Here is an 11,107-nt window from a genome sequence, read left to right as displayed (position 1 = left end):
ATAACCTCCATCTGGGTTGATCAGCTTTCCCTGTATGTTAGTTTGCGGCAGTATCAAGTAGAAGATATTTGTGATATTCGTCTATGTCTCTATCTACGTCCATGTAGATTCTGTTTTTTTTTTCTTTTATTATGTTGAGCTATATGTTTTCTCCCACCCCTTTCTTCCTCCCCTGTCTCCTTCCAACCTCCCCCTGCTACCCAGACTCCCAATTTACTCAGGAGATCTTGCCTTGCTATGTTAGTGCCTTTGTGTCACTGTTAACTCCTGATCTAATCCTTCCCTCCTGGAAGGAAGAGGAATGCTTACCAGGTACATGAAACTCACAAGACTGGGGAGCTCATGAAATTTAGAAGACTCATTGGGCCCCTTCCCAGGTTTATAATCAGCAACTGAGGGGAGTATTCTCTTCTGTGATGTGATGGCCTGCAAGTTGTCCAAGGATCTCTAGTGACACAGCTTTTGTGTGTAGTCACTTATGTCAAGATTGGCTTTTATATCATTTAGCTGCCTATCCGTCACCTGTGCCTGTGAAGATAACCCCGGTAAACATTGACTCATCAAGCTGAATGTGGACAGAACTGTTTCTTCCTTTGCTGTTGCCCCCTCCATCTGGAAAGAACACAAACAGATTCTTTAGGGCTGGAGATGTGAACCATTAGAGCAGTGGTTGCCCTTGCAAAGGACCAAAATTCAGCTCCCAGAACCCACATGGTAACTCATACCTGCTTGTGTGAGAAGTCCAGGGCCTTCTTCTGACCTCTGAGGGCAAACACTTATGTATGCATGCAGACATATGAACATTATTTTATCTATCTATCTATCTATCTATCTATCTATCTATCTATCTATCTATCATCTATCCATCTATCTGTAATAATAAATCATTGTTTAAAAAGTAAAAGATTCCCCTCAAAAATTTAACAGTAGAACCATTTGATCATTTTCCTTTTTATTCACTCTTTCCCAATTTCTCCCTGATCCATACTCCCTTCCGTATCCTCTCGGTGTTGTGCCTTTTCTTTCTCATCTATCACGTGCAATTTATACATTCCATACATTCTTGGATATGCGACCTTGTCCACGGGAGAGTGATGGTTGACTTAACAAGGGGCTATACTCTTAAAGAAAACTGATTGTCCCTGTTCCAACAATATCAATTGACAATAGCTTCTTAGGGGTGGAACTTTATTCCACTTCCGTGCTCCATGTTGGGAAATGGCCTGGCTTAAACTGGAACAGATCTTGGGCATGTTTCTACTTTGTGAGTTTATATGTGCAGCTTCCTTGTTGCACCTAGGAGACATTATTTTGTAGCCACCCAAAATGTCTGGTTCTTACATTCTTTCTGCCCCCTCTTCTGTGATGATTCCTGAGCCTGTGATGATTCTGTGATGATTCAGGAGTAGTGGGTATGGTATACACACCTCCTTTTATTGCTGAGCATTTTGTATTCTCTTATATTTTGCAATTGACTAATTGTAGGCATTTATTTGATTGCTTAATTGTATGCTAGATCAATCTATTTTTGCTATAGAATAGCATTGAGAGAATGCTATTGACAGATATCTGTTGAATTATATGGCAGGTGAATGAATACTTTTAAAATAAGTTGATAGAAATGTCTACAGTGGTCATGCTATTTCATATTCTGTTGAGCAATGTACAAAAGTTCTTACAATCCTTGCCAACACTTGCAGTGTTGAAGAGTTTTAATTTTAATAACTCTAAATGGTAGTAGTATTTTACTGAAGTTTGAATTCAGTTATTTGTGGTAAATAACAATATTTAGCATCTTCTCATATACCTGTTTCATGTGTATATCTTCTTTGGTAGGCCTAAATATTCTCATTCTCAATGTGTATATATGTGTGGAATTATAACTTGATTTATATACAAAGATCATTAAATTACATATATTATTAATTTCTTTACATTGTTGCTCTTGTCTATTTCATGTTTTGAAAAGGCTTATGAAAAATTGATGCTTCCCCGTTAAATGTTTGATTATATCATCTGGATTTGGAATTTTCCCTCAGGGAAGTATTTTTAAAACATATTATTTCATATATCTTATTTTAAACAGCTTTATTGAGATACATTTTAGTTATGAAAACCATCCATTTCAAGTGTACAATTTAATAATTTCTACTAACTTTACCAAGTTGTGCAGCCATTACTATAAATCAGTTTTAGAATGTTTCTGTACCTTTAATAAGATCTCTTGTGCCCCTTTCCAGTTAATTTCTACTCCTACCACCTGCCAAAGGCAACATTTTGAAAACTTATGGTCATAAAATAAATGTGAGAGACATAAATCTTTCTCAGAGTTTTCCTTTTCTCTTTGAGTCAGTGTTGGTAAAGTGGGACTTTTAGTACATTTGAACATTTTCTTCTGTTACTCATTTTTGGATGCGAAATCATTCACATTATTTTTTAATGTCTAAGGTCAAGCCATGGTCTCTCTGTTTATACTGAAAATCGCTGTATCCCTCCCACCCATCTCTTGTTGCTCTCCATCTGTATAGTCACAAAGTCAATTTCACAGAACAGCTCCTGGCATTTGAGATTAACTGTATTATGTCGTGTATTCTGTTTTATCATGCTCCTTATTCATATTTTTTACTTCCCTGGAGTTTCACTCATTTTTAAAAATCTTTCTATGTTTTAATGTACAGTTTTGATGATTGAATTTAAATTTTTTCAATGTAAGAATGTAGCTGTCCTTATCTCCCTCAGATCTGTTGGTCACATTCAACAAACCTAGAAAAAATACTTTGGTTTTCAGAGTTATAAAATGTTTTCTTCCTTTTGTTTCTTTTGTATGGTTCTTGTGTTTGGGGAGGGTTCTGTTGTTCTATTTCATTTTAAATATAGCTTCATTTTCTATGCAACACTTTTTGTTGATTTTATTTTAATTTCATTACTTTCAGATGGGTTTCATCCTTTAAAACATATTAATATATGTTTAGAGAGTAATATGGTGAGAGGGGCTGGTCTATTTTTATTTGTGTTCTAGGAAAATTCTAGACTATTACCCTCACATTGTACACGTGCTGTGTATGAATTAAGGATACTGTATTTTCTCTTGTGTTTTTCATCTCTAGACTGTAGTGATGAGGTGCGGGCAGGCCTGCTTTTCATCCTGCCCAGCTCCTGGCTGCCTGGCTAGTTTATGCCCCAAAATAACAACACACAAATTATATTCTTGTCTAATTTTCACATCTCTTGCTTTAACCCATATCTAATAATCTGTGTAACACCATGAATGGTGTCTTACCGGGAAAGATTCAGCATGTCTGACCTGATGGCTGTCTTCATCGCATCTCTCTCCCTAAGGAGAGGCACGGCAGTCTGCCTCACTTAGGAGAGGTGTGGCAATTGTCTGAGCCATCTACCTCACTTCCTTCTTCCTGTTCTGTCTACTCCACCCACCTAAGGGCTGGCCAAGGCAGTTTCTTTATGAACAAATGAAATCAACACTAGACATTTATTAATTTTAAAGTATTGTTGATTATCTCCCCATATGTATGTCTTTTTCAAGTTGTTGGATCTTTGATGAAATTATTACAACATTTATGATAGAATCAAATGTATGAAAGTCAGAGAACAACATGGATGAGTCAACTTTCTCCCTCCACCAAGTGGTTCCTGGGGTGGAATCTAGGTACAGATGTTTGTAAGGCAAGCACATTAACCATTGGGTAATCTCAGTGCCCCACAAAATGTTCAATGTTTTAAAATACATTTTTTTAATTTTTCCATTAAAAAATTAACACTTCCTCCCCTCCTCTCATTCCCATCCTGCTCCCCCACTCACCCTCCTCCCTTCATCCCCCTTTCCATTTGGAAGGTGTGCATCCAAATGGACTAGGGTCCCAAAATGCCAGTACATGCAGTAGAAACAGGTCCCAGTGCTATTATCTATGGCTTCTCAGTCTGCCTCCATTGGCAGCCACATTCAGAGAGTCCAGGTTGATCACATGCTCATTTATTCTGGTCCAGGTGGCTTTGGTGAGCTCCCATTAGATCAGGTTGCTGTCTCAGTTGGTGGACCAACCCCTAAGGGTCCTGATGTCCTTGCTCATCTTCTCCCTCCTTCTGCTCTTCAACTGGACCTTGGGAGCTCAGTCTGTTGCTCTGATGAGGGTCTCTGTCTCTATCTCCATCCATCGACTGTCGAAGAGTCTATGATAATATTCAAGATAATCATCAGTGTGATAGTGGGGCAAGGCCAGTTCAGGTACCCACTCCTTTGCTGCCCAAGGACCTAGCTGGGGACATCCCTGTAAAATATATATATTTTTAAGCTAGTTCTCTATTGCTATGTTTAAAACACAAAATATTTAATGGTATAAACCAACAATTTACCTCACTGTTCTCTATGCCAAGTGTAGTATAATCAGGTCCAGATTCCCTTCTTAGTATCACAAGGCTACAGGTATCAGCTAGCATGCTCTTATCTGAAGGCTTTGGGGGAAGAATCCCCTTCCAGCCTTCTCTAGATTGTTAGTAGATGTTGGCTCCTTGAAACGGTAGGGCTGATGTTCCTGCTTCCTTTCTGGCCACCTTCCAAGGAATACAGAGTGCCTGGACCCACTCTAAGCTCCTTGTATAAGTCCTTCTCTGTTAAAAGGAAAGAGTCTCTCTCATATTCTCTCTCCTTCTGCTCCTCATCAGGACCTTGGGAGCTCAGTCCAGTGCTCCAATGTGGGGCTCAGTCATTTTCTTCATCTATCGCCAGGTGGAGGTTCCCTCAAGGTCCTGACTTTCTTTCTCATGTTCTCTCTCCTTCTGCTCCTCATCAGGACCTTGGGAGCTCAGTCCGGTGCTCCAATGTGGGGCTCTGTCATTTTCTTCATCTATCGCCAGCTGGAGGTTCTAAGATGATATGCAAGAAATTCATCAGTATGGCTATAGGAACTGGCCTTGTCAGGCTCCCTCTCCTCAGAGGGGTGTGTTCACTCATGGAGACGGTGGGAAAGAACTAATGGGATATCACCAACTCCAGTTGGAATGGGACTGATGGATCATGCGACCAAACCCGTCTCTCTGAATGTGGCCAACAGCGGGGGCTGACTGAGAAGCAAAGGACAATGGCGCTGGGCTCTGACTCTTCTGCATGGATGGGCTCTGTGAGAGCCTTCTCAGCTTGGTCGATCACCTTCCTGGACCTGGGGGGAGTTGGGTGGACCTTGGTCTTAGCATAGAGTAGGGAACCCTGATGGCTCCTTGGCCTTGAGAGGGAGGGAGGGGAGGTATGGGTGGAGGGAAGGGGAGGGAAGAGGGAGAAGGAGGGGAAGGAAGGGGGAGGAGGAGGGGAGAGAAGGGGGAGGAGGAGAGGAGGAGATGGAAATTTTTAAATATAAAAAAATAAACCATGAAAAAAAAAAGGAAAGAGTCTCATTTGGGTGAAACTTTTGTCATGCTACACAGTTTGCCTTTTCTTGAAAGAAAAAAGGCTTTTCTTTTAAGGGAATTTGTGGTTTCAGTAAATGCACTGGATATATCTTTGGGTCAATTGGTTAAATTTTTTTAATTGCATCTTCAAAAGACTTTTCCCCCATATAATTCCAAAAATCATAGCAGAAACTTCAGTTTTCACTTTAAATTGTTATTTTATTGCACTTATGGGCAAATCCAAATTGACAATTCCAAAATCTGTTTTATTAACTAGGTATTTTCCTACATTTTATAAATGCTCTCATAAATATTTATGGGATCCTAAATGGCATAAACCTATCATAGGAAAGGAGCTGCATTTTGTTGTCGTCCACTAAGGGTCATTGAACTTAGGGCTAGTGGTGTAGATTTGATTACACAGTGCTTTCTGAGATTCAAAAGCCCTGGGTTTGTTTATCCCAAGCACTGTAAGAAACCAGGCATGGTAGATGACTGTAGTTGGGAGATGAGAGACAGCGGTTTCAGAACGTCAATAAGGCCATCTTCAGCTAACTCTAGTTGAAGGACATTTTGGGTCACATAAGAAGTCAAAAAGAAAAAGAAAATGTAAGAACAAAAGCATCTTGTTGAACTTTTTTCTTGACCGTAATGAACGTAATGAAACTAGATCAACTTTGTCCTCCCTTGGTTGATTCTAAGACTTTTGATGGTTTTTAACCCTACCAATGAAGAATATTTTCTGGGTTCACTTCTAGATGTTTTGCATACTCATCAAGATCTCCTCTCTCTGGAGAGTCAGAATTTAAATAGCTCCAAGACCTGTTTGAGCTGTGCAGCCATTCACTATGGTTGCCACGACCCACCCCGGGTTTCCAGCTCATCAACTGTTTTCACATAAAATGATTAGTAGAAAATAAAAAAAAATCCATGCTAACTTTGGCAAAGGAAGAGAGACAGAGAGGTGGGGAGAGAAAGCTGGAGTGACACTGAAAGTGAACATGAGAGGGAGAAAGGGAGCATGGGAATGAGAGAGTAAAGGAGACCAAGAGAGAGCAAAAAAATTGCTGTGTGTGAGTGTGTGTGTGTGTGTGTGTGTGTGTGTGTGTGTCTGTGTGTGTGTTTGTGTCTCTCTGTGTGTGTGTGTGTGTGAGAGAGAGAGAGAGAGACAGAGACAGAGACAGAGACAGAGAGAGAGGAAGGAAGAGAGAGAGGCTTCTTAGACTCATTGCAGGCTTATCTCTGTCTTGTCAAATGAGTTCATCTACCACATTCAGCATAGGTATAAAATGTGGCACCAGGCAGTAAGGCATGCCATTCACAGGACCCCCCCTCACTTGTTCCTCTTCTGTGAGCATTACAGTCCTGAGAAGCTCATTAGCAAATTTCTGAGAAGTTTCTTTTATTCTCATTTTCTAATTGGTAGAAACGAGAGGGTAAGTCCATGGCCAATTAGTTTATCATGGAGGGAGCAGAGGTACTATGTCAAGAGTGATTGGATAAATTTAAGTTCAGGAAAAATTCTTGGTGGCTTCTCTCCTAGGAACTATACTAGACAGAGAAAATTCCACAAGACTCTCCATATACCTCTTGCTAAATTGGAGCATTCTATGTAGAAAAGGTTAGCCTCAAGCTTGTTGTGTTTCTTTTGGCTGTACCTCCAAACTATTGGGTAAGCCATCATGCCTGGGGCATAGTATCTGATTTTACATAGAAAAGCAACAGAAAGGTTGGAGATCACTCTGTCAATGAAGTGTGTCACAGAAGCAAAAATACGTGAATTCGGATCCCAAGAACTCATGTAAAAGCCTAGGCATTGCACTGAGGCACTTGAAATCCAGCCAGTGAAGGGCAGAACCGGGAGGATCCCAGAGCTCACTGGCCAGTTAGTATAGCCAATTTGAAGTTCTCCGGGTTCAGTGAGAGATTCTGTCTCAAAAAAAAGAAAGAAAGACAAAAGAAATAATGTGAACAATGTCTGACAAAGGCACCTGGTGATGAAAACCTCTAGCCCCCACATACATATGTACACACCCCGGGTATTTCCTACACACACACACACACACACACACACACACACACACTCACACACTCACACACACAACATACTTGATTTTGATAATTAAAAGCATGGCTACAGATAAATATGGAACAGTCCCTCAAAAGAACAAGTCAGTTCAAACACCGGCTTTCCAGGTCCAAGCAGAGTTCCATCACATGATTCAAGGAACATGAAGGCTTTTATTAGAATGCTCAAATGATCAATTACCCCTAAGCAAGCAGATCTCAAGCATTTAAGGAAAATATATTTTGATTCTTTCAGTCCCTTCCCTCTCCTTCCCCTTCTTCTCCCTTCTACTCTTCTTCCTTTCCATTTTCATTTTTCCTTTCCTCCTCTCTATCCCCCCTTCCTCCCTTCTTTTCTAATTATCTTACTTTTCTTTTCTTTTTCTTTCTTTCTTCTTCTTTGTCAGACAGGGCCATTCTGTTTTACCCAGGCTAGTATATTTTACCCAGCCTGGGATCATAAGTATAGAAGACCATGCCTGGCATCAGGAGTGTCTGTGACAGTAACTCAACCTACAATATTTTAGAATTACTGATAGCCTTATATAAAAAACAACATCCTTTATCCCAGACACACATATGCGCGCGCGCACACACACACACACACACACACACACACACACACACACACACACACACACACTGGGGTGACATGTGTACACACCCCTATTCTATTGCTATACATCTATTCATGGATGAGCACAACACATTGCATTGTCCAGACCATTTAATGACTTGTCACCTATCCTTAGTTCTCACTATGTTTTCATTTTATTTCCCCTGAAATGATCATTTGCTGCTTGGCATTATATTCTCAAGGTCAGTAGTAGTCATATGGAGCGCTAATCTTGAGGCCACTGCACTCTATTTTCACCAAGTTATAGATTCAATAATTCATTCTCACAGAAATCTAATAAGCAGTATCTTCTAATACATTTAATTATCTGCTTATCTTTAAACTCTAACTGTCTAAATTAACACCCTTGATACTGAGAGAGCAAACTCAAACTAGCTTTTCAAAAGGATGGGACAGCCGAAGGTGGTGAAGTGTGTCTGTAATTGCATTACTTAGAAGGCAGAAGGAGGAGAATCAGGAGTTCGATGTCATCGTCACCAACACATCAAGCTCAAGGCAAGTCCTAGATTCATGAAGCCTTATATCCAAAAAACATAAAACAACAAAAGATGGAAGTTAGTGAGTAGGAAGGTGGAAAGCTCAGCAGTAAATGGAGTTGGAAGCGTGGTTAGACTCAGCATCTCAGATGGCCTTGCTGTGGCTCTACTCTGCTCCATCCCTAAATCCACTTCCCTCTGTGGTTTCATTTAATTCTCGGACATTTTTTGTTGATATTGCTGAAGTGTCCGCTCCTGGAAATCTCAGGTCTATATCTTCATATATAAATAGCTAAGACATCTTCCTATTTTGAGTTTCATTACATCAAAATCCAAGTTCTTTCCCTATCTCAACTTAAGAGCTTTACTCAGGTAAGGGACTGAAAGAAATGCTTTTCCCAAAGAGTGGTTTACAATGTTGGCGAATGAATAGAAGTGATTTCCCACCCTCTTCCAACTTAAGAGGACGTGGAAAAGATTTGAGGAATAGGGTGAGGATATAAATGCTTGCCAAATGGTTTTTCTAGAAACTAATGCAGGAAAGAATTTTTGCTTGGCAAGTAAAAAGTCATTTTGCTCTTTGATTCACATCTATGGAAGGGATACATGGTGTGGAAGGTCCTTCTGTCTATGTGTTGATTTTATTGGTTAATGAATAAAAATTGGCTTGGCCTATAGCATGAGAGGAGAAAGGCGGAGTTAGGAGAAGCTATGGAGCCACCTGACATAGACACTCTGAACTTTACCTGGTAAGCCACAGTCATGTGGCGATATACAGATTAATAGAAATGGATTAAATTAATATAAGAGTTAACTAATAAGAAGCTAGAGCTAATGGGCCAAGCAGTGATTTAATTAATACAGTTTCTGTGTGATTATTTCGGGTCTAAGCTAGTTGGGCAGCTGGGAACTGACAAGGGACTTCTCCAACAGATACACTTTTAAAGGGCAGCAAAATATAATAGGAAAGGGGAGGCTTACCCAAATATTCATGCTTATATCTGATTTTTTCTAAATCCATCACATGCTCTCATCCAAAAGGCAGGTGAAAAATGTCCTCCCTCTTCAGTGAAAGCAGAAGTGAAACACATCACTGAAGTCTCCTTTAGTTGTGTAGTTAGATGCTGGTTCTGATTTCAAAGCCTCTATACCCAGACTGATCCACAAGAGTTGAGAGATGTAACAGGTAAGATCCATGAAATAAGCACCTTGGATAAGAGAGAGCGTGTGCTTGTGAAACATCTTAAGGCCAGACAGAAAGCACAAAATTTGCATGGAGTGTAGTTAAATCAGAAAGCAACCTAAAATAACAAAATAAATAAAACAATACCTATTCTCTATTCAGTCTTTCGCATGGACATTAAAAAATGTTGATGATTGGATTGTAATATTTTAACTATACATATCTTAACAATTAAGTTGAGATGTACTAGAAACATTTGGAAAGTCAGTAGCTTGTGGTAATACTCATTCATAGAAAACATTCAACTTTAATGCAAATTTATTAAAATAATATGTAATAATATTGAAATAATTTTAATATATCTATTTATTTTTATTTTGTGAATCTGAGTGTTTTAGATTTGTGTAGATATGTTTACTATGTGTCTGAATATAAGGAAGTTCAGAGAAAGTAAACTGGATTCATGGAACTGAGTCTACAGATGGTTGTGAGTCACCACCTGGGTGCTTAGAACCTAACACATATTCCGTGGAAGAGCAGGAAGTGCCTTTAATTCTGAGCCATGCCTTTGTGGACACTGCATGCACACAGTGCACATACATAGGCAACACTTAAATACATAAAATAATTTTTTAATCTAAGAAAACAGAGCTGAGTTAGAAAACAAAACTTAACAACAAAAATTATAAATAATAATTAAACTCTTATATTCTTATTTTTGAGGCCATGAGTAAAGATGGGTGCTTACACAGAATCAAGCCTGCAGACATGTTCTACAATGTATCATTTCAGAGGCCAAAACTATATTTTCTTCCTTTTGCTAAGCTTGTCGTTAGTATGGAATAACTATGTTATTCCTTTCTACCTGAACTATTTCCACAGTGATATTTCAGTTTTTAAGGCAAAAGTAAAGCATCTAATATGAAAGGTTGGATTCACCACTGCGGCTAAATATAGAAAAATGGATGTGATGCTATGGGTTCTAAATGTGTAGTGATTCTGCAGGCTCAGGATCATTTGTAGTTTCTCTGGTAACAGACTTCACTTTCTATGTAGTTCAGGTATTCTAGTGTCTAGCTTCAGGAAGAACATCAGTGTCTTGTTCCTCCTTCAGGCAGTCTATGGCAGTAGGCTCAGTGATTAGTGTGAGAATTAAAGGCCTTAACTCTAGAAGAACCAATCTAGGTTTTCATGAATGTTGATCAAGTGCCTTAAGTTTAGGTTAGGCTGTTTCAGACTTCCATTTTTTTTTCTGTTCAAGAATATTTCAAAGAAAAGAGAAAATTCCACATGTCTCTACTCCTAGATGATGAGTTACAGGTGGTCAATGACGACTGAGAAAGG

The sequence above is a fragment of the Arvicola amphibius genome, chromosome 2, assembly GCF_903992535.2.
Source record: "Arvicola amphibius chromosome 2, mArvAmp1.2, whole genome shotgun sequence".
In the NCBI taxonomy this organism is placed as follows: Eukaryota; Metazoa; Chordata; class Mammalia; order Rodentia; family Cricetidae; genus Arvicola; species Arvicola amphibius.
The sequence above is the reverse complement of the archived record's forward strand: the minus strand, read 5'-3'. Positions refer to the sequence as shown.